Source organism: Macaca mulatta, chromosome 4 (assembly GCF_049350105.2).
Source record: "Macaca mulatta isolate MMU2019108-1 chromosome 4, T2T-MMU8v2.0, whole genome shotgun sequence".
Taxonomy (NCBI): Eukaryota; Metazoa; Chordata; class Mammalia; order Primates; family Cercopithecidae; genus Macaca; species Macaca mulatta.
Genome location: NC_133409.1, coordinates 176,156,421 through 176,181,236, shown reverse-complemented (window position 1 = coordinate 176,181,236; position 24,816 = coordinate 176,156,421). Strand labels below are relative to the sequence as shown.

At 43.9% G+C, this 24,816-nt stretch overlaps 1 long non-coding RNA gene and 1 pseudogene across 1 annotated transcript in view; both read right to left on the bottom strand.

Moving 5' to 3' along the window:
* Positions 1–24,816, bottom strand: part of LOC144340576 (uncharacterized) — a 37,009-nt gene that overhangs the window by 11,291 nt on the left and 902 nt on the right. The window contains exon 2 of the long non-coding RNA XR_013416830.1: positions 1,840–1,907. This is a non-coding gene — a long non-coding RNA (uncharacterized LOC144340576). The remainder of the gene's footprint in view (positions 1–1,839; positions 1,908–24,816) is intronic.
* LOC114677926 (small nucleolar RNA U13) lies at positions 23,209–23,295 on the bottom strand (annotated as a pseudogene).

Sequence of the window (24,816 nt, the reverse complement as noted above, 5' to 3'; positions counted from 1 at the left end):
GAGGTGGCGGCGCCTGTGGTCCCAGCTACTCGGGAGGCTGAGGCAGGAGAATAGTGTAAACCCGGGAGGCGGAGCTTGCAGTGAGCTGAGATCTGGCCACTGCACTCCAGCCTGGGCGACAGAGCGAGACTCCGTCTCAAAAAAAAAAAAAAAAAAAAAAATGGGAGATGGGGCTGATTCTCCCAAAATAAAGTTCAAAAGCTGAAAGAGACTTAAAATATGAGCTACACATGAAGAAGCATGGAAGACAGATCCATGAGTTACAGCAGCTGTCTTACGGGATTCTAGGACAGGAGAGAGAAGATGCAGGAGAGAAATAAAGAAATTATAGAAGGCTGGGTGCAGTGGCTCACACCTGTAATCCCAGCACTCTGGGAGGCTGATGCGGGTGGATCACCTGAGGTCAGGAGTTCAAGATAAGCCTGGTCAACATGGTGAAACCCTGTCTCTACTAAAAATACAAAAATTAGCTGGGCGTGGTGGTGCACACCTGTAATCCTAGCTACTCAGGAGGCTGAGGCAGAAGAATCACTCAAACCCAGGAGGCAGAGGTTGCAGTGAGCTGAGATCCTGCCACTGCACTCCAGCCTGGGCAACAGAGCAAGACTCCATCACAAAAACAAACAAACAAAAAAATTGGCCAGACAATGGCTCATGCCTATAATCCCAGCACTTTGGGAGGCCGAGGCGGGTGGATCACCTGAGATCAGGGGTTCAAGACCAGCTTGACCAACATGGTGAAACCCCGTCTCTACTAAAAATACAAAATTAGCCAGGCATGGTGGCACACACCTGTAATCCCAGGTACTCGGGAGGCTGATGCAGAAGAATTGCTTGAACCCAGGAGGCAGAGGTTGCAGTGAGCCGAGATCGTGCCATTGTACTCCAGCCTGGGCAACACAGCGAGACTCTGTCTTAAAAAAAAAAAAAAAAATGTAATTCAAGAAAAGTGCAAGTAAAACAATAGACTTTTGATAAAATCTAAATATGTGCTGTTCAAAATGCTAAACAATTAGCCACATGTGGCTACTGAGCACCTGAAATGTAATGAAGTCTTAACTGAGAGGTGCTGAGAGTGTTAAACATACCCTTAAAACATTTTATGCAAGAAAAAACCACGTAAATAATTTTTATATAGAGTCTGAGTTGAAATGATACTAATCTGAATACTATGGGTCAAATAAATTTTAGATATATTTTGTTTTCTTTTTTTTTTTTTTTCTTGAATGGAGTTTCACTCTTGTTGCCCAGGCTGAAGTGTAATGATGCGATCTTGGCTCACTGCAACCTTTGCCTTCTGAGTTCAAGCAATTTTCCTGCCTCAGCCTCCTGAGGAGCTGAGGATTACAGACATGTGCCATCATGCCTGGCTAATTTTGTATTTTTAGTAGAGATGGGGTTTCACCATGTTGGTCAGGCTGGTCTCAAACTCGTGACCTCAAGTGATCCACCTGACTTGGCCTCCCAAAGTGCTGGGATTACAGGCATGAACCACCATGCTCAGCCATAAATTATATTCTTAAAGAAAATTATTATTAAAATTAATTTTGTTTGTTCTTCTTGCCTTTATAATGTGGCTATCAAAAAATTTAAAATTACCTATGCAGCTTGCATTCGTGGCTAGCAATGTATGTCAATCGGACCATGTTGGTCTAATTAATTGTGAATAATATGACTGTGAAGCTTAATGTATTTTTAAAGAAATTATTCCCAAGAAAGCAATGAAATGCCACAATAAACAGACAAATAGCTCAGTTGAAAAATGAACTAAGGATTTGAACATACATTTCTCCAAAAAAGATACACAAATAGCCAATAAGTACATGAAAAGATGCTCACCGTTATTAGTGAATAGGGAAATGCAAATCCAAACCACAGTGAGATCCACTTCACACCCAGTAGGATTGCTGTAGTGAAAAAAAAAAAAAAAAATGAAAACAACAAGTGCTGGAGAGAATGTGGAGAAATTGGAACTCCACTACATTGATCGTAGGAATGTAAAATGGTGCAGCTGCTTTGAAAAAGTTTGGTAGTTCCTCAAAACATTAAATATGGAGTTAACACATGGCCCATCAATTTAAGACTTAGGAAAATAAAAACATGTATTTGTACAAAAAGTTGTGCATGAATGTTCACAGTAGCATTATTCATAATAGGCAGAAAGTAAAAGCAACCCAAATACCCACCACTTGATGGGTGGATAAACAAATACGGTCTAGCCATACAAGAGAGTATTATTTAGCAGTAGAAAATCAAGTGCTGGGCCAGGTGCAGTGTCTCATGCCTGTAATCTCAGCACTTTGGGAGGCCAAGGCAGGTGGATCACTTGAGGTCAGGAGTTTGAGAACAGCCTGGCCAACATGGTGAAACCCAGTGTCTACTAAAAATACAAAAATTAGCCGGGCGTTGGGAGGCTGACACAGGAAAATTGCTTGAACCTGGGAGGCAGAGGTTGCAGTGAGCCAAGATTGCGCCACTGCACTCCAACCTGGGCAACAGAGTGAGACTCCATCTCATAAAAAAAAAAAAAAAAAAAAGAAAGAAAGAAAGAAAATAAAGTGCTGGTATGTTACAACAAGGATGAACCTTGCAAACATTATGCTAAGTGAAAGAAGTTAATCACAATAGACCAATATTTTTGATGCTTTTTTTTTTTTTTTTTGAGAGAGGGTGTCACTCTGTCACCCAGGCTGGAGTGCAGAGGTGCAGTCTCAGCTCACTGCAGCCATAACCTCCCTGGGGCTCTAGCTATCCGCCCACCTCAGCCTCCCAAGTAGCTGGGACCACAGGCACATGCCACCAGGCCCGACTAATTTTTGTATTTGAGATGAAGTTTCACAATGTTGCCCAGGCTGGTCTCAAACTCCTGGGCTCAAGTGATACCCCTACCTCAGCCTCCCAGTGTGCTGGGATTACAGGCATGAGCCACCGTGCCTAGCTACTATGACACTTTTTATTTGAAATGTTCAGAAGTTCAGAATAGACAAATCTAGAAACAGAAATTAGATTAGTGACTGGGGCTGAAGAGGGTAGAGGAAATGCAGACTGATAACTAATGAAGATAGAGTTTATTTTGGGGATGATGAAAATGTTCTAAAATTGATTGTGGTGGGTGGTGGAGGTTGCACAAGAAACAAATTACAGTTGTTGCTTCTGGGAAGGGAAACTTGACAACTGGGGGCCAGAAGTGTCTATATATATATATATATATATATGTGTGTGTGTATATATATACACACACACACACGAGTGGGTAAGTATATATAAGTGTATATATACACACACACATAAACATATACACACACACATATATATGTATGCCCTGGATGCTTATCTAATTTTGTATTATGCATATATATAACCTATTCACTAACAAATAAATAAAATAATATTTTACAAAGAAATTGCATTTGGAGCCAGGAGTGATGGCTAATGCCTATAATCCCAGCACTTTCGGAGGCTGAGGCCGGCAGATCTCGAGCCAGGAGTTCGAGATCATCCTGAGCAACAAGGCGAAAAACCATCTCTACAAACAATACAAAAGTTAGCCAGGCTTGGTGGTGCACATCTGTGGTCCCAGCTACTCGGAGGCTGAGACGGGAGGATTGCTTGAACCTGGGAGGTCTAGGCTGCAGTGAGCCTGGATGACAGAGTGAGACCCTATCTCAAAAAAATAAAAAATAAAAAAGGAAATTGCATTTGGAATCCCAAGAGTCATAACCAAAGATTCAATAAAAATTCAAAAAGTATTAGAGAACAATATTTATATTGTCATGAATACATATGTAGCTCTAGATGAAAAAGGTAATTTTTGGCCGGACGTGGTGGCTCATGCCTGTAATCCCAGTACATTGGGAGGCTGAGGTGGGCAGATCACGTGAGGTCAGGAGTTCGAAACCAGCTTGGCCATCATGGTGAAACCCCGTCTCCACTAAAAATACAAAAACTTAGCTGGGCATGGTGGTGCTTGCCTGTAATCCCAGTTACGTGGGAGGCTGAGGCAGGAGAATCACTTGAACCCAGAAGGCGGAGGTTGCAGTGAGCCGAGATCGTGCCAGTGCACTCCAGCCTGGGCGACAGAGTAAGACTCCGTCTCGAAGAAAAAAAAAAAAAGGTAATTTTTAGGACAATAAAATGTCAAAAATTGACTTTGAAAAGGAAAACCAGACCAGGCTAATGGTCAGATAAAAAACTGAAAAGATAGCCAAAATTATATCCCCTCTCCCACAAAAAAGAACATCAAGGGCAGAAGCGTTTTACTGGTGACTTCCAGTCCTTCAAAGAACAGGTACTTCTTATAAACTGTTTCCAGGAACAAGAAATAGCCAGGGCTCCTCCACTCATTTAATAGGGATAAGTATCAGTGTACACGAATTGGAGGATAACAAAATGGAAGAAAGAAAGGAAGGAAGGAGAGAGAAAAGCAGGGAGGAGACAGCAGAAGCATCACTCCAGTTTTGTTTGACCCACGCTGTTGTCTCTACGTATCTTTTTTTTGTAATGGAACGGAGTTTCGCTCTTGTCCCCAGGCTGGAGTGTAGTGGTGCAATCTTGGCTCACCACAACTTCCGCCTCCCGGCTTCAAGCAGTTCTCCTGCCTCAGCCTACCAAGTAGGGTGCGGTGGATCACGCCTCTAATCCCAGCACTTTGGGAGGCCGAGGCAGGCGGATCACCTGAGGTCCGGAGTTTGAGACCAGCCTGGCAAACATGGCGAAATCCTTCTCCACTAAAAATACAAAAATTAGCCAGGCGTGGTGGTGAGCGCCTGTAATCCCAGCAACTCGGGAGGCCGGGGTGAGAGAATCGCTTGAACCTGGAAGGTGGAGGTTGCAGTGAGCCGAGATGGCGCCATTGCACTCCAGCCTGGGCGCCAAGAGCAAAACTCCGTCTCAAAAAAAAAAAAAAAAAAAAATAGAGTAAAAAGCCAAAGAAAGCCAAAGATATGAGTGGGCAAGTGTAGACAGACAGATAGATAGATTGATGACAGATATTCAAAGACACATTCAATAATATTGAAGGAAGCAAAAAATTAAACAAAAATGAAAAATCATTTTTACCCATCAGATTGACAAAACTTTTAAAACTTATAATCAGCCAGTGAGGGTTTGGGAAAATACTTATTTTTGTCTTCACGGGCATTTAAGTTGGTACAACATTTTATGGAACAATTTGAAGATACTTATTAAAAATTTAAGGCCAGGCGCGGTGGCTCACGCCTGTAATCCCTGCACTTTGGGAGGCCGAGGCGGGCGGATCACGAGGTCAGGAGATCGAGACCATCCTGGCTAACACGGTGAAACCCCGTCTCTACTAAAATACAAAAAAAAAAAAATTAGCCGGGCGCGGTGGCGGACGCCTGTAGTCCCAGCTACTCGGGAGGCTGAGGCAGGAGAATGGCGCGAACCCGGGAGGCAGAGCTTGCAGTGAGCCGAGATCGCGCCACTGCACTCCAGCCTGGGCGACAGAGTGAAGACTCCGCCTCAAAAAAAAAAAAAAAAAAAAAAAAAAAAAAAATTTAAAAGTGCATATATTTGAACTCCAGCAAATCCGCTTCTCTATGTCTATCCAGTAGAAATACTGGGAAATGTATTCAGATGACCATGGTGTTTTCTATTGCTACATAACAAATTACCACAAAATAGCTTCAAAGAATACAAAATCACTGTCCACAGCTTCTCAGGGTTAAGAGTCAGGCACAGCTTAGTTGAGTCCTCCAGTCAGGATCTCAACAGATTTAAGTCAAGGTGTCAGCCCAGTGCGTTTTCTTTTTTAAAATTTTTTACTTTAATTTTTTTCTTTTTAGAGATGAGGTCTTGCTTTGTTGCCTAGGCTTGTCTCAAACCGCTGGGCTCAAGCAATCCTCCTGACTCAGCCTCCCAAAGTGCTGGGATTACAGGTGTGCCCCACTGCGCCCCGCTAGCCCAGTGCATTTTTTTTCTTTTTTCTTTTTTTACTGAGATGGAGTCTCACTCTGTCACCTAGGCTGGAGTGCAGTGGCGTCATCTTGGCTCACTGCAGCCTCCACCTCCCGGGTTCAAGCAATTCTTCTGCTTCAGCCTCTTGAGTAGCTGGGATTACAGGCACCCACTATCACATCCGGCTAATTTTTGTATTTTTTTTTAGTAGAGATGGGGTTTCACCCTGTTGGCCAGTCTTGTCCCAAACTCCTGACCTCAAGTGATTCACCCACCTCGGCCTCCCAAAGTGCTGGGATGACAGGCATGAGTCACCACACCAGGCCCTTTTTTTCTTTGTTTTAGAGACAGGGTCTCCCTCTGTTGCCCAGGCTGGCGTGCAGCAGGAGTGAACCACTCTGCCAGCCAGCCCAGTGTGTTTTCCTCTGAAGGCTCAGCAAGGGAAAGATTTATTCTGAGCTCCCTGAGGTTGTTGGCAGAATTCATTTTATCAAGGTTATATAGGGTCCCCCATTTTCCTGCTGGCTGTCAGAGAGGGCCCACTCTCAGCAACTAGAGGTCCTGGGAAGGATCACATGACCTGGCCTCATAACTCCCTTCCTTATGCCCCCTCACACTTCCAATCTCTCCCTTCAGGGATCCCCTTTAAAGAGACCCCCTGATGAGGCCAGACCCACCTAGGATAATCCAAGTTGATCAACCCAATCACAGGGTTGTATCCCATCTGTTTCAGTGTCCTGCCCACACTCAAGGAGAAGGGATGACACAGAGAAGGGGCAGCAAGGTGGGTGGGACTCTCAGGGCAATCGCAGAATTCTGGCTGGGCATGGTTGCTCACATTTATAATCCTAGCACTTTGGAAGGCTGGGACGGGAGGATTGCTTGAGCCTGGGAGTTTGAGGCAAGCCTGGGCAACATAGCAAAACCCCATCTCTACAAACAATACAAAAATTAGCCAGGCATCGTGGTGTGCACGTATAGTCCCAGCTACTCAGAAGGCTGAGGTGGGAGGATCACCTGATCTCAGGAGGTTGAGGCTTCAGTGAGCCAAGATTGCACCACTGCACTCCAGCCTGGGCAATAGAGTGAGACTCTTTTATTTTATTATTTTTTTCTTTATTTTATTTTATTTTTTTGAGACGGAGCATCACTCTGTCTCCAAGGCTGGAGTATAGTGGCACAGTCTCAGCTCACTGCAAACTCCACCTCCCAGTTCAAGCGATTCTCCTGCCTCAGCCTCCCAAGTAGCTGGGATTACAGGTGTATGTCACTACGCCTGTCTAATTTTTGTATTTGTGGAAGAGACAGGGTTTCACCATGTTGGCTAGATTAGTATTAAACTCCTGACGTCAGGTGATCCACCCACCTCAGTCTCCCAAAGTGCTGGCATTACAAGCATGTGCCACTGCGCCCGGCTGAAACCTTTTTTTTAAATCTCAGAATTTTGTCTGCCACCACCCATATTAGAGGATGCTCCTGCCAGTAGAGAGTTGGTGAGGATGAAAAACTGGAAACAATGTAGAAATGGTTAAATACGTTGTGAATGCTTACATAGACTATGTACATCTATACTATGGAATATTGGACTGAGTTGTAAAATTGAACGAAATAGATCAAGATGACGTAATAACTAACACAAAAATGGCAAGTTTCAGAATAATACATCCAGTAGGATCCCATGTATGTATTAACAAATAAATGCTAGCTTCCTGCCTCTACCTTTGTCCTCTGAAATCCTCTATTCTGCTGCCAGAGAGGACTTTTCAAAATTCAGATCTGATCAGGCCACCAGCCCCTGCGCCCACCCTGCCCCCGAGGCTTAACATCTAACCTTGGATTCCCATCATTCTTAGGATAAAGCCTAAACAGATATTTATCCTGGCCTGGGATGCGGCCCTAGCTGGTCCCCGCTGCCCCGAGCTCCAGCCACAGCTCTCTGGGTCCACAGTTCTCCCTCTACCACTGAGCCTTACCAGCAACTTCTCTGCTGAAATGCTCTCTAGTCACCCCCCTTTCACCAGGCCCACTTGATTCATGCTTCCAGTCTCAATTCTAGCTGGGCACAGTGGCTCATGCCTGTAATCCCCAACACTTTGGGAGGCTGAGGCTGGAGGATCACTTAAGGCCAGTATTCAAGACCACCTTGGGCAACATAGTGAGACCCTGTTTCTTAAAAAAAAAAAAAAAAAGAAGAAGAAGAAAAGAAAGAAAACAAAATCTCAATTCAAATGACAATCTCCTTTCTCAAGCCCCCTGTCTGCCCACAGACCAGCCAGATACCCTGTCACAAGCTCTACCCATGCTCCCTCACCACTCCCATAGTTAGTAAGCCTTCATTTATGTGTGTGTAGATCAGATCATTTATCTGATTCATATCTGTCTTCCCCAAATGACCTTAACCTCCACAAGGACGGGACTTTATCTGGCTTTGCTTACCATTGTGCCTCCAGTGCTTGCTACACTATCTGGCACCAAGCAAGGGCTCAATCAGTATTTGTCTCATGACTCTGGCTCGCCTGTCCCTTCTCATCAGATTTTGCACACCTTGCCCATGCACTTTCACATCTCTGGGGCTGGGCATGTCATTTTGTCCTTTTGAAAGGCCTTGCCACTTTTGAATTGCCTGGCAAACTCCTACTCATTTTGTAAAGCCCAGTTGAAATAACCCCTCTTGAAGCCAAGATAAAATCAAGAAGGAGAGACTGGGCATGGTGGCTTATGCCTGTAATTCCAGCACTTTGGGAGGCTGAGGTGGGCAGATCATGAGGTCAGGAGTTCAAGACCAGCCTGACCAACATGGTGAAACCCCGTCTCTACTAAAAACACAAAAATTAGCTGGGCGTGGTGGCACATGCCTGTAATCCCAGCTACTTGGGAGGCTGAGGCAAGAGAATTGCTTGAACCCAGGAGGCAGAGGTTGCAGTGAGCCGAGACCGTGCCATTGCACTCCAGCCTGGTGACAGAGTGAGGCTCCATCTCAAAAAAAAAAAAAAAAAAAAATCAAGAAGGAGAATGCCAAAATGTGAATAATGAAGGGTTGAGATCACAAGTGATATTTATTTCTGTTTTATGCTTCCTAAATGTTTTGCAATGAGTAGCTATTACTTTCATAATTATAAAAAGTAAAATAGACAGATGTTCCAAGATGGCCAACTAGGAAGAGCTCTGGTCTGCAGCTCCCAACATGATCGACACAGAAGATGGCGATTTCTGCATTTCCAACTGAGGTACCTGGTTCATCTCATTGGGACTGGTTGGACAGTGGGTGCAGCCCACAGAGGGCGAGTCAAAGCAGAGCAGGGCATCGCCTCACCCAGGAAGCGCAAGGGGTGAGGGGATTTCCCTTTCCTAGCCAAGGGAAGCCATGACAGACTGTACCTGGAAAATCGAGACCCTTCTGCCCAAATACTGCACTTTTTTTTTTTTTTTTTTTTTTTTTTTTTGAGACGGAGTCTCGCTTTGTCGCCCAGGCTGGAGTGCAGTGGCCGGATCTCAGCTCACTGCAAGCTCTGCCTCCCGGGTTTACGCCATTCTCCTGCCTCAGCCTCCCGAGTAGCTGGGACTACAGGCGCCCACCACCTCGCCCGGCTAGTTTTTTGTATTTTTAGTAGAGACGGGGTTTCACCATATTAGCCAGGATGGTCTCGATCTCCTGACCTCGTGATCCGCCCGTCTCGGCCTCCCAAAGTGCTGGGATTACAGGCTTGAGCCACCGCGCCCGGCCAAATACTGCACTTTTCTAATGGTCTTAGCAAACAGCACACCAGGAGCTTATACCCCACACCTGGCTTGGCGGGTCCCATGCCCACGGAGCCTTGCTCACTGCTAGCATAGCGGTCTGAGATCGACCTGCGAGGCAGCAGCCTGGCAGGGGGAGTGGCATCTGCCATTGCTGCAGCTTGAGTAGGTAAACAAAGCAGCCGGGGAAGCTCGAACTGGGTGGAGCCCACCACAGCTCAGCAAGGCCTACTGCCTCTGTAGACCCCACCTCTGAGTGGGGTCAGAATGGGGTCAAAATCTGAGAGATTTTATCATCACTAAGCCTGCCTTACAAGAGCTTCTGAAGGAAGCACTAAACATGGAAAGGAACAACTGGTACCAGCCATTGCAAAAACATGCCAAATTATAAAGACCATCGATGCTAGGAAGAAACCACATCAACTAATGGGCAAAATAACCAGCTAACATCATAATGACAGGATCAAATTCACACATAACAATATTAACCTTAAATGTAAATGGGCTAAATGCCCAAATTAAAAGACACAGACTGGCAAATTGAATAAGGCGTCAAGACTCATCAGTGTGCTGTATTCAGGAGAATCATCTTACGTGCAGAGACACGCATAGGCTCAAAATAAAGGGATGAAGGAAGATCTACCAAGCAAATGGAAAGCAAAAAAAGCAGGGGTTGCAATCCTGGTCTCCGTTAAAACAGACTTTAAACCAACAAAGATCAAAAGAGACAAAGAAGACCATTACATAATGGTAAAGGGATAAATTCAACAAGTAGAGCTAACTAGCCTAAATATATATGCACCCCATACAGGAGCACCCAGATTCATAAAGCAAGTCCTTAGAGACCTACAAAGAGACTTAGACTCCCACACTATAATAATGAGAGATTTTAACACCCCACTGTCAATACTAGACAGATCAACGAGACAGAAGGTTAACAAGAATATCCAGGACCTGAACTCAGCTCTGCACCAAGCAGACCTAAGTAGACATCTACAGAACCCTCCACCCCAAATCAACAGAATATACATTCTTCTCATCACCACATTGCACTTACTCCAAAATTGACCACATAGTTGGGAGTAAAGCACTTCTCAGCAAATGTAAAAGAACAGGAATCACAACAAACTGTCTCTCAGACCACAGTGCAATCAAATCAGAACTCAGGATTAAGAAACTCACTCAAAACCGCACATCTACATGGAAACTGAACAACCTACTCCTAAATGACTACTGGGTAAATAACAAAATGAAGGCAGAAATAAAGATGTTCTTTCAAACCAATGAGAACAAAGACACAACGTACCAGAATCTCTGGGACACGTTTAAAGCAGTGTGTAGAGGGAAATTTATAGCACTAAATGACCACAAGAGAAAACAGGAAAGATCTAAAATCAACACCCTAACATCACAATTAAAAGAACTAGAGAAGCAAGAGCAAAAACATTCAAAAGCTAGCAGAAGGCAAGAAATAACTAAGATCAGAGCAGAACTGAAGGAGATAGAGACACAAAAAACCCTCCAAAAAGTATCAATGAATCCAGGAGCTGATTTTTTTAAAAGATCAACAAAATTGATAGACTGCTAGTAAGACTAATAAAGAATAAAGGAGAGAAGAATCAAATAGATGCAATAAAAAATGATAAAGGGAATATCACCACTGATCCCAAAGAGATACATACTACCATCAGAGAGTATTATAAACACCTCTACGCAAATAAACTAGAAAGTCTAGAAGTGGATAAATTCCTGGACACATACACTCTCCCAAGACTAAACCAGGAAGAAGTTGAATCCCTGAATAGACCAATAACAGGCTCTGAAATTGAGGCAATAATTAATAGCCTACCAACCAAAAAAAGTCCAGGACCAGATGGATTCACAGTCAATTTCTACCAGCGGTACAAAGAGGAGCTGGTACCATGCCTTCTGAAACTATTCCAATCAATAGAAAAAGAGGGAATCTTCCCTAACTCATTTTATGAGGCCAGCATCATCCTGATACCAAAGCCTGGCAGAGACACAACAAAAAAAGGGAATTTTAGACCAATATCCCTGATGAACATTGATGCAAAAATCCTCAATAAAATACTGGCAAACCGAATCCAGCAGCATATCAAAAAATTTATCCACCACGATCAAGTCAGCTTCATCCCTGGGATGCAAGACTGGTTCAACATACGCAAATCAATAAACATAATCCATCACATAAACAGAACCAATGACAAAAGCTACATGATTATCTCAATAGATGCAGAAAAGGCCTTTGACAAAATTCAACAATCCTTCATGCTAAAAACTCTCAATAAACTAGGTATTGATGAAACGTATCTCAAAATAATAAGAGCTATTTATGACAAACCGCAGCCAATATCATACTGAATGGGCAAAAACTGGAAGCATTCCCTTTGAAAACCAGCACAAGACAGGCGTGCCCTCTCTCACGACTCCTATTCAATATAGTGTTGGAAGTTCTGGCCAGGGCAATCAGGGAAGAAAAATAAATAAAGAATATTCAATTAGGAAAAGAGGAAGTCAAATTGTCCCTGTTTGCAGACGACATGATTGTACATTTAGAAAACCCCATCGTCTCAGCCCCAAATCTCCTTAAGCTGATAAGCAACTTCAGCAAAGTCTCAGGATACAAAATCAATCTGCAAAAATCACAAGCATTCTTATACACCAATAACAGACAAACAGAGAGCCAAATCATGAGTAAACTCCCATTCACAATTGCTACAAAGAGAATAAAATACCTAGGAATCCAACTGACAAGGGATGTGAAGGACCTCTTCAAGGAGAACTACAAACCACTGCTCAATGAAATAAAAGAGGACACAAACAAATGGAAGAATATTCCATGCTCATGGATAGGAAGAATCAATATCGTGAAAATGACCATACTGCCCAAGGTAATTTATAGATTCAATGCCATCCCCATCAGGCTACCAATGACTTTCTTCACAGAATTGGAAAAAACTACTTTAAAGTTCATATGGAAGCAAAAAAAAAAAAAAAAAAAAAAAAAAAAAAAAAAAAGCCTGCATTGCCAAGACAATCCTAAGCATAAAGAATTCAAAGTTGGAGGCATCACACTACCTGACTTCAAACTATACTACAAGGCTACAGTAACCAAAACAGCATGGTACTGATACCAAAACAGAGATATAGACCAATGGAATAGAACAGAGGCCTCAGAATTAACACCACACATCTACAGCCATCTGATCTTTGACAAATGTGACAAAAACAAGAAATGGGGAAAGGATTCCCTATTTAATAAATGGTGTTGGGAAAACTGGCTAGCCATATGTAGAAAGCTGAAACTGGATCCCTTCCTTATACCTTATACAAAAATTAATTCAAGATGGATTAAAGACTTAAATGTTAGACCTAAAACCATAAAAACCCCAGAAGAAAACCTAAGCAATACCATTCAGGACATAAGCATGGACAAGGACTTCATGACTAAAACACCAAAAGCAATGGCAACAAAAGCCAAAATAGACAAATGATATCTAATTAAACTAAAGAGCTTCTGCACAGCAAAAGAAACTACCATCAGAGTGAATAGGCAACCTACAGAATGGGAGAAAATTTTTGCAATCTACCCATCTGACAAAGGGCTAATATCCAGAATCTACAAATAACTTAAACAAATTTGCAAGAAAAAAACAAACAACCCCATCAAAAAGTGGGCAAAGGATATGAACAGACATTTCTCAAAGAAGACATTTATGCAGCCAACAGACACATGAAAAAATGCTCATTATCACTGGTCATCAGAGAAATGCAAATCAAAACCACAATGAGATACCATCTCACACCAGTTAGAATGGCGATCATTAAACAGTCAGGAAACAACAGATACTGGAGAGGATGTGGAAAACTAGGAATGCTTTTACACTGTTGGTGGGAGTGTAAACTAGTTCAACCATTGTGGAAGACAGTGTGGTGATTCCTGAAGGATCTAAAACTGGAAATACCATTTGACCCAGCAATCCCATTACTGGGTGTACACCCAAAGGATTATAAATCATGCTACTATAAAGACACATGTACACGTATGTTTACTGCAGCACTATTCACAATAGCAAAGACTTGGAACTGACACAAATGTCCATCAATGATAGAGTGGATTAAGAAAATGTAGCACATATATACCATGGAATACCATGCAGCCATAAGAAAGGATTAGTTCATCTCCTTTGTAGGGACATGAATGAAGCTGGAAACCATCATTCTGAGCAAACTATCACAAGGACAGAAAACCAAACACTGCATGTTCTCACTCATAGGTGGGAATTGACCAATGAGAACACTTGGACAAAGGGCAGGGAACATCACACATGAGAGCCTGTTGTGGGGTGCATGGTAGGGGGAGGGATAGCATTAGGAGAAATACCTAATGTAAATGACAAGTTAATGGGTGCAGCAAACCAACAAGGCACGTGTATACCTATGTAACAAACCTGCACATTTTGCACATGTACCCTAGAACTTAAAGTATAATAATAATAAAAAAAAGAGAACCTGGAAAAAAAAGTTTTTAAGGCAAAAAAAAGTAAAATAATCTCTCAGCATCTTCAAAAATACACATTTACTTCATGAAGCAACAAATGAATTCCCTTCTCAGGCCTCCAGATCCCCCTTCTCATGGGAACTTGGCCTTTCTGTTCTTGTCAGACACCCCCTCATAGATGTGTATCTGTCTCCGGGTACTCAGTGTCCTGTACTGGATTGTTTGCTCACAGACCGAAGTGTCCCTCCTAGTCTGAGCTCTTCTTCCCCATCGCCATCAGCCATGGGGTACTCACCCTAGAGAAGAGGTCAGTAAACGCATAATGAGAAAATGAATGGACAACCAATCGGCCTCTTTCCATTATCTCCACTATTTCCAGTGGATGTCCTGTTTGGGGATGGCCCTGGATCTTCACGGTTCACTGCAGCAACAGACACTCTTCCTGCAGGGAGGGTGGAACAGGCTCTGGGGGCACAGACCTACTACAGTGGCTGGGAGGGAGGGAGTCCTTCCAGGGAGGAAGAGGACGGCAACAGCGAGTGTGGCAACAGGCGATGGGAAGTGTAGTCAGCACTGGGGAGGCCCAGTGCAAGGAATATGGTGTCTCACCAGGCAGGAAGAACCACATAATGAGGAGTCCCAGTGGGAGCCTCTGTTCTGAGCGAGACATCAGAGAGGGACCCCCCCAGGGCCCATCCCAGGGCCCTGCCCAGTGTCCAGCTGGTCAACAGGCCAGAGATGGAAACTTGACACTGAATTCTGCGCCCTTCAAACCAATGTTTTCTGAGCAGTTTCCCCTCTGCCCCTTGGCTTGCATGCCGGTCCTCCTCAGCTGCAGGGTCTAAACAATGAAGAGCCCGGCAGCAACAGGGGCAGGAAGTGAAAGGGAAAATGACTGAGTGCAGGGCAGGAAAATCAAGGCATGAAAACACTTTCAAGGGGTGTAAGCTGAAAGTATATTTTGTAAACTGTTGAAATTGGTGCCCCTTTAGTGGGGTGTGGTGGTGCGTCCCTGTAGTCCTAGCTCCTCAGGACGCTGAGGCAGAGGATAGCTGGAGCCCAGGAGGTTGAGGCTGCAGTGAGCCATGATCTTACCACTGCACTGCAGCCTGGGCAACAAAACAAGGCTTTATCATAAATAAATAAATAAATAAATAAAATAATTTTAAAATTAAAAAAAAAAAAAGGCCAGGTGTGGTATCTCACACCTGTAATCCCAGCACTTTGGGAGGCCCAGGAAGGCAGATCACTTGAGGTCAGGAGTTTGAGACCAGCCTGACCAACATGGTGAAACTCCATCTTTACTAAAAATACTAAAATTAGCCAGATGTGGTGGCACACACCTGTAATCCCAGCTACTTGGGAAGCTGAGGCAGGAGAATCGCTTGAACCTGGGAGGCAGAGGTTGCAGTGAGCCAAGATGGCACCATTGCACTCCAGCCTGGGCAATGAGAGTGAAACTCCATCACTCTGTCTCAAAAAAAAAAAAAAAGGAAAGAAAGGAAATTGGTGCCCTCCAGTAAGGCGACAAGTCATATGCAAACGGACCTGCAGGAGTTTGGGAATATCTTCATCCTCAGGTCCCTTCACACAGCTACTGAGCCCCTGTTCTGTGAGGTGGTGACGACATCCCTCCAGGCACTCCATCACTGCTCCTCTCTTAAAATCTACCATTCTCCATTATGCCTTCATTTAGATAGATCTGACTTCTGGAATCTAGAACCCAGAATTCACAAAATTAAACGAAGACAGAAACTAGGAGCTTGCAGCTAAAGTTATTCAATGGAACTTTCCAAATAAGAACTTTTACCTAACAAGCACATTCAGATTTTCAAGAACATCAGCCCTAGCTGTCATTTAGGGGCCTTCACTGGGCAGAAAACAATGTGCAGTGGGCATCAGGAGGCATTCTGGAAACCAGACTGCACTGGATTGCAGAGGAGCCATCCAAATGACAAACGGGAACGAGGGGAAAAAGCATCTCAGCACTTTCAAAGCAGAAACACAAACTACCGTCCCCACCCTCCTCTCTCCGTCTCTAAATGTCTTTAGTACAATAAATTTGGAATTAGGGTTAAATAAAGCCATCCAAGTACCCCTTCCTCTCCAGTCTATGACACAAGGAATCTATCCACTGACTCAGACCTTGTCTGGAGTTTCTGTCTGTGTGGGGATGTTATCTGCATGGGGATAAGAGAATCAAAGGAAATTTAAGCTACATGTTTAAGTTACTGGGGTTATGCAGAAAGTTGGACTTTTCCTGCCAAATAAAGTAGCTACAAGGGGCTGGGCATGGTGGCTGACACCTATAATCCCAGCATTTTGGGAGGCAGAGGCAGGAGGATCACTTGAGTCCAGGAGTTCAAGACCAGCCTGGGCAACACAGTGAAACCCTATTTCCACAAAAATTAGCTGGGTGTGGTGGCGCGTGCCTGTGGCCCCAGTTACTTGAGAGGCTGAGATGAGAGAATCACCTGAGCCCAGGAGGTGATGGCTGCAGTGAGTGAAGACTGTGCCACTGCACTCCAGCCTGGGTGACACAGCAAGACTCAGTCTCAAACAACAACAAAAAGTAGTTACCAGGGAATTTTCTCTGGGAAAGTTTCCCTTTGGAAGAATTGCATCAGAAAATAATGAAGCCCAAGAAAGGGTATGAGAAGGGTATTCTACGAAGGGAGTGGGCACCGGTGACTCTTTCAGTCACACAAACAATTGAACGCCTAGCAGACAACATTACCATGAGGTTCTTGGGCTTAATTTGAATAAACCACATGATTTCATCATCTTAGGGAATTATAATATAGTTCAATTCTCAAATAAAATTATTCTTAATTGGTTTTAATTTTTTAATATTAGCAGAGGTGAGAAGGCATTAAATCAATCAGAAAGCAACATAAAAAACAAACTTCAAAAAATATGAGAGTTGTCACCTTATTTCTGTGGTTCCTTCCTCAAATGTTGCCACCCATCTAAAAACAATCATTTCTTTCTCTTTTCTCTCCTTATCCAAATAATTGAGAGCATGCTCCCTCCTTTTACAATCCATGATTCAGGCATCAAATATTCAACCTCAGCCTCAGCTTAAGGATTTGCCTGTGTCAAGCAAAATCTACAAGAGTACATCTGTCTCTCTTCCTCTCTGTCTCTCGGGTAGGTACACAAGAGTCTCCAATCAGTGGGTCATAGTGGATTGACTCTACCCAGTGTCAAAACCGAAAGATGACGAACAAGAAAGTTTCTGCAAATATCAAGTAAATGATACACACATGCACACACACACATACACACATACATACACACCACCAGCACCACCTTCATCTTCAACTGTCGGAACTGCTCCTAGCAAGCTTTGTACTTCAGGGGAAGGCAATGTATATTGTATATCTATATATTTAAAAAAAGACATTTGGAGGTTGCTGATTTAAGATGCAAAAATGAAGGCCGGGTGCAGCATCTCATGCCTGCAATTCCAGCACTTTGGGAGGCCAAGGTGGGAGGATTGCTTGAGTTCAGGAGTTCAAGACCAGCCTGGACAACATAGCAAGACCTCGTCTCTACTAAAAATTAAAAAAAAGTAGCCAGGTATGATGGTGCACACCTGTAGTCCCAGTTACTCAGGAGGCTGAGATGGGAGGATCACTTGAGCCTGGGAGGTTGAGGCTGCTGTGAGCTGTGATTGTGCCACTGTACTCCAACCTAGGCAACAGAGCGAGACCCTGTCTCAAAAACAAAAAAATAAATAATTTTTAAAAATACAAAAATGAGAAAATGTACCTTTGTGTTTTAGAAGGAGTCTTGCTCTGTTGCCCAGGCTGGTGTGCAGTGGCGCGATCTCTGCTCACTGCAACCTCCACCTCCCAGGTTCAAGCCATTCTCCTGCCTCAGCCTCCCAAGTATCTGGGATTACAGGCACTCACCACCATTCCTGGCCAATTTTTTTGTATTTTTAGTAGAGACAGGGTTTCACCGTGTTGGCCAGGCTGATTTCGAACTCCTGACCTGAAGTAATCCACCTGCCTTGGTCTCCCAAATTGCTACGATCGTAAGCGTGAGCACCACACCTAGCGAAAATGTATTCTTAGCTGCTATGGGGCAAAGAACCTTTTCTGGTGGAGCGCAGTGGCTCACACCTGTAATCCCAGCACTTTGGGAGGCCAAGGTGGGTGGACTGCTTGAGCTCAGGAGTACACAACCAGCCTAAGCAATATAGGGAGACTTCATCCCTACAAAAAATTTAAAAATAAAAAATAAAAAAAGAACTTTTACTATTTGTCTACCCTCCCCCAATAAAATATAGGCAGGGATGGTATAATAAGTATTAATATCTGTTGAGCAGTTATCACATGCTACACTTTGCATGGGTTATCTCATTTAGCCCTCACAACAATCCTATGGGCAGATACCATTATTATTCCCATTTTACAGGCAATGAACTGAGGCTTAACGAGTCTGGCAATAAGCCCAGGAGTTTGAGGTTACAGTGAGCTATAATTGTGCCACTGCATTCCAGCTTGGGCGACAGAGCAAGATTCTGTCTTCAAAAAAAAAGAAAAAAAAAAAGGCCTAGTAAGTGGCAGAACCAAGTTACACACCCATACAGTCTTACTTCAGGGCTCATTTCTTTAACTAGTAAGCACTGCTGCCTCCCTGCAGAATGTGGTAATCAGAAGCCTGGCTTGGTCTCAAGACCTTCCTTTTACTTGCCACTAGCTTGTTCTAACACATTGAGTAACATAGAGGAAGATCTTAACATGTTTGACCAAACAATGTTCTACAGGTATTTCCTAGCTCTTCCATTTTGGTTTTCCAGAAGCCTCACATCTGACTTCCCTGAGTCTTAGGGACTGCTGGTAAAGGAAATGAAGCAATCTTTGCAAAGGAGTTTTAAAAAGCAGAAAGGGCTGTGTCAGAGGTTGCAAGCTATTGAAAGGTGAAGCTAAAGTTCTGACCCTTTAGCCTAGCCCTGTGGAGTAAGAGTGGGGTGAGAATGATCATGAGTACATCCCCAGCTCCCAAGGTGATGACAGCAGCTGCAGACCCCATGCTGTACAAACCAAAGCTGCTACTGAGTGCACACATTCATATGCATGATACAGTGCACCTACACAGTCTGTTAACATTTGTGTGGTGACTAATGGATGCAAAGCTCTGTACTAAACATGACACCACCCAGCTTTGTCTTCCAAGAGCTGATGCTATGAGGAGATATGAGACAAATAATCATGCAGATGACTCCCAAATATATAGCAGAAAACAAGAAGAAAGAGCTGTTATTAAAAGCTTGGGAATAGCAGGAGAGAGACAAGCAATGGAGATGGGTGAGGTCAGACCAAGAATTGAGATAGTCTTGGGGTGGCAATGACAGGGTTGCTTAACCTCAGATTTTGGTGTAGGCTCAAAAAAAGACAGTGTTGCTGGGGCAGAGTGATCCTTTGGTCTTTTTTTATTATTATTATTTTTAGAGATGTGGTCTTGCTTTATCGCCCAGGCTGGAGTACAATGGCATGATCATGGCTGACTGCAGCCTTGACCTCCCAGGCTCAAGCAATCCTCCCACCTCAGCCTCCCAAGTAGCTGGGACTATAGGTACACACCACCATGCCGGGAAAATTTATATATATATGTTTATTTTGTAGAGAAGGGGGTCTTCCTGTTTCCTGATATTGAACTCCCGAGATCAAGCAATCCTCCTACCTCGGCTTCGCAAAGTGCTGGGATTACAAGTGTGAGCCACCATGCTCGGCTGGACCTTTGGTCCTTATCGTCATGTTTGAGAGAAGAAGCACTAGTTCCACCTTTACTTTTCTGTTTCCTACTTTCTTAGGGGAATGTTCAGCCTTCTTCTATCCAGAGGAATTTTTACAGTAGTAGGTGTTCAGTAAATATCTGACTGGATCAATGAATTGGGAGGTGGGGGTGTCTTACGTTGGTGCATTTATTCAACACATTCTCATTTATTCAACAAGTCCTGTGGTGGTTTTAAAGTATGTCCACAAATTCCTTGATATGCTGTCCTTCTTCAAAAGGTGGAGGCTAATTCCCCTCTTCTTAGGTGTGAGCTGTATTTAGTCTCTTCTAACAAATTCAATGTTGCCAAAATGGCCAAAATAATGATCCAAGTGAGTCTAGGGCACACTAGGCATAGTGGTCTCCTCTTTGTTCTTTCTCTTAGATCACCCTTTCTGGGGGAACTCAGCTGCCATGTCATGAGGACACTCAAGCAGACATTTGGAAAGGCCCACATAGTCGTAAGTAGCTAAGGCCTCCTGCCAACAGCCATGTGAGTGGGCCATCTTGGAAGATCATTCAGCCCCAGTCAAGCCTTCAGATGACTGCAACCTCATGAGAAAGCTAAGTTGTTCCCAAATTCCTGACCCACAAAAAACTGTGACATAATAAATGCTTGTTGTATTAAGCCACTAAGTTTTAGGGTCATTTGTTATGCAGCCATAAATAACTCTTATTGGCCTCTATCCTACTGTGTGCAAGGCTCCATAAATATAATGGTATATAGAATAGCTCTATCCCTGGCCTCACAGAGCTCAGTCTATTAGACAATACAGACAAAAACCAATTAATATTGAGAGACAAAAGGTCTAATAGGAAAAAAGAGGCCTCAGTGGGTGGGAGTTTAAGGATGGGGTAGAGATGAAAACCACCTAGCCCAGTCTGGGAGGTCATATCTAAATGATCTAAAAGCTTTAGATCCAAAAGATAAGCAGGAATTAGCCAAGTGAAAGCATACAAGGAGAGGGGAGACCAATCCAGGCAGATGGATTAGCATGTACTGAAGACCACATAGGCAAGATGTAGTATGTGAAGTTGGAGAATTACGAGCGTTAAGTGAGGGAATAGAGGAAAAGCTGATGCCAGGTCATACAGGGCCTTGTGAGCCATATCAAAGCATTTAAATTTCATCCTAAGAGCAGTAGCAACCCTTGGAGAGTTTTGAGAAGGTAAGGAGACTCACATTATCCGAGTTGCATGAATTGGCAGGAGCAAGACTCCACACAGGGAAGAGATGACAGTGGCATGAACTGAGGTGGCAGTGATGAGGTGGAGAGAAATAAAGAGATACGCGCAATTATGGAATGGAACATGTTGAAGGATTAGGTGTTGTTGGGGGAGGGAATGGGAAGAATGGAGGATGATGCCAAAGCCCCCAGCTTTGGACAGTTGATGGCCAGTGATGCCCTTCTCAGGGATAACACAAGAGGGCTTGGGGCGAAGAGGACAAGTTAGGTGTTGGACCTTTTGAGTCTGAGGTTACTCAAGCAACAAACTTGTTGTGCATACATGTGTACCCAAGAAGAAAGATACAGTCTGAAGATAGAGATTTGGAAGCCATTCACATAGAGCTGACAGTGGAAGCCCTGATAATGAATGAGATCTCTGAAGATGAGAGTGTGTTGAGATGAGAGAATAAATATATCTTTGGAAACCACCAACCCTGAAGAGACGAGCAAAGCATCATTCAGAGACAGAGGAAGGAAACCAAGAGAATAGATTCATTCAAAAGATGACAGCAGCAAATGATGTTGAGAAGTCAGATAAGAACTGTGATGTGCCCCTTAACTGTAGCAACAAAGACATTGTCCAAGACTGTGGAAGGCAGGTCAATTTCAGTGATGCTCTTTTGAGGTCAACAAAGAGTTTTTTGTTTTTATTCTTTTTTTCTTTTCTTTTTTTTTTTTTTTGAGGTGGAGTCTCACTCTGTCACCCAGGCTGGAGTGCAGTGGCACGATCTCGGCTCATTGCAAGCTCCACCTCCCGGATTCCGGCCCTTCTCCTGCCTCAGCCTCCAGAGTAGCTGGGACTACAAGCGCCCACCACCACGCCCAGCTAATATTTTGTAGTTTTAGTAGAGATGGGGTTTCACCATGTTAGCCAGGATGGTCTCAAACCTCCTGAACTCGTGATCCACCCGCCCCAGACTCCCAAAGTGCTGGGATTACAGGCATGAGCCACCGTGTCAGGCCGGAGTTCTTAATAATTTTAAATATATTACAAAGATTTATTTTTCTTTTCTTTCGCTTTTTTTTTTTTTTTTTTGAGACGGAGTCTAGCTCTGTCGCCCAGGCTGGAGTGCAGTGGCCGAGTCTCGGCTCACTGCCAACTCCACCTCCCAGGTTCAAGTGATTCTTCTGCCTCAGCTTCCTGAGTAGCTGGGATTATAGGTACGCGCCACCATGCCCGGCTAATTTTTGTACTTTTAATAGAGACGGGGTTTCACTATGTTGGTCAGGCTGGTCTCAAACTCCAGACCTCATGATCTGCCCGCCTCAGCCTACCAAAATGCTAGGATTACAGGCGTGAGACACTGCGCCCAGCAAACTTCTTTTTTTTTTTACGAACAGATGAAGGGAGAGCTACTCAGCCACTGGCATTGCCCCCCAAAAAATCTCTTTTACTAAGTAGATACTCCTCATTGAATTAGCAAAATGGCCCTATGTTTTCCCTAAGGCCAACAGAGAGCTCACCAAGACAGGGGCATGTGAAATACAGCAGGAGCCTCCTGCTAAAGACTCAGGAGCCAAAAGAAGCTTCAGTGGAAATGCTTTAAAACACAACCAACTTCACCCAATGTCCTTCCAGAACACAGGAAACAAATTATTTCTTTTCAGAGAAACACAGGGGAGAGGACTGAATTTCCAGTGCTGTCACAAGTATAGGCAGAACCCTGTCCAGAAGGTCCCTAGCATATATTTCTTTCTCCAGACAGCATAGCCTCAATGCCTGAGTTTGATATTAGCTAATCACCCTGCACTCATTACTCAGCCTCCTCAAATCTCCATTCCTTCATCTGTAAAATAAGGGTGAATACAGAACTCACCACAAAGGGCTGAGTAAGGATTAAGATTACTGAGCACAGTGCTTGGCACACAGTAAGAATTCAGGGGAATGTTTTTGCTATAATAGACAGTAAAGTTATGCAAGGAATATTATCACTACTAGATTCAAGTCACCAACAGAAATCTTTCTCTTTGCATTGTTTTTGGGTGTGTGTGTGTGCGTGTGTGTGTGTGTTTTAATGTCTTACGGGTAAAGTGCCAACATCTTAACAAGGTTTGGCATATGTGCAAAAGCCCAATCATTATGCTTATGAACTACAAAAGGGCCTCCCTTTGCCTTGCAACTTATGACTCTGCAGGTTTTTCTCAGCCCTTTCCATCACGACTTGCACTTCCACCACCCCTTTTCTGCCTGCGGCCTTGCTTTTAGAAGGAGGAGATAAGTCTCATTATTTTATTTTATTTTTTAATTTTTATTTTTTTTGAGACGGAGTCTCACTCTGTTGCCAGGCTGGAGTGCAGTGGTGTGGTCTCGCTTCACTGCAACCTCCGCCTACCAGGTTCAAGTGATTCTCTTGCCTTAGCCTCCGGAGTAGCTGGGATTACAGGCGTGCTCCACTATGGCCAGCTAATTTTTGTATTTTTAGTAGACACTGGGTTTTGCCATGTTGGCCAGGATGGTCTCAATCTCTCGACCTCATGATCTGCCCTCCCCAACCTCCCAAAGTGCTAGCATGACAAGCGTGAGCCACTGCACCTGGCCTACTTTATTTTAGAGACAGGGTCTCTCTCTGTCACCCAGGCTGGAGTGCAGTGGTGCAAACTTAGCTCATTGCAGCCTCGACCTCCTGGGTTCAAGGGATCCTCCCACCTAAGCCTCCCGAGTAACTGGGACTACAGGTACACACTGCCATGTCTTGCTAATTTTTTATTTTTTGTAAAGACGAGGTCTTGCAATGTTGGCCAAGCTGGTCTCGAACTCCTGGCCTCAAGCCATCCTCCCATCTTGGCCTCCCAAATTGCTGAGATTACAGGTGTGAGACACCGCACCCGACCTCATTATTCTTATCACACACCCGATGTCTAGTATAGTGCCTGGCATGTTACATCAATAATGCTTGTGGGATGAGTTCATAATAAATTCCAAGTGTATCCTCCCAAATTTACTTATTATAGCAGAGAAATGTTGCTTCTAGGAACAGAAAATGTCATCTATGAGGAGCCAAGGAAAGGTTGGTGAGTCTGAAGAGAGAAGGACCTGAGGCTTGCACCATATTCTGGATGAGGAGCATGGAGATCGCCCTCAAATGAAGTTTGACCAGATAATGAGCAAAGCAACAGAGCAGCCTGACCGCTCAGCAGGAAGAAAAGATAACAGCACTGTGGGGTTTTGTTGGGTGTTTTTTTGTTTTGTTTTGTTTTTTGCCCTTGCAGGGGAACTCCCTTCATAGGCAACAGAACAGAGAGAGCAGTTCAAGATAAATGTGTCTCTCTTGGTAAATGCTGAGGAGTGTACATTTCTATCACTTCATCAATCAGGAGGTAGAAGAGAGAGGGTTCTGGTGACCAGTGATGATTTGGGAACAGCAAAAAAAACAAACAAACTCCAAACATAATCCAGTGAAAACCCAACAAATTACATGACATTTCAAACCCAGCAGGAGACAAAACACAGACCCCCAAAGAGGAAGTGATGTATTCACCCCAGCCAAACAAAGAGGGCGACACTTTGAAGAGGAAAAAGAAAATCAACCTAAATTCCTTAAAAGAGCATGGAGGTTGTGACTGAGATCCCATTCCTGGCCTCTGAATCCCGTCTCCCACAACCAGGCAAGCCTGGGGTGACCC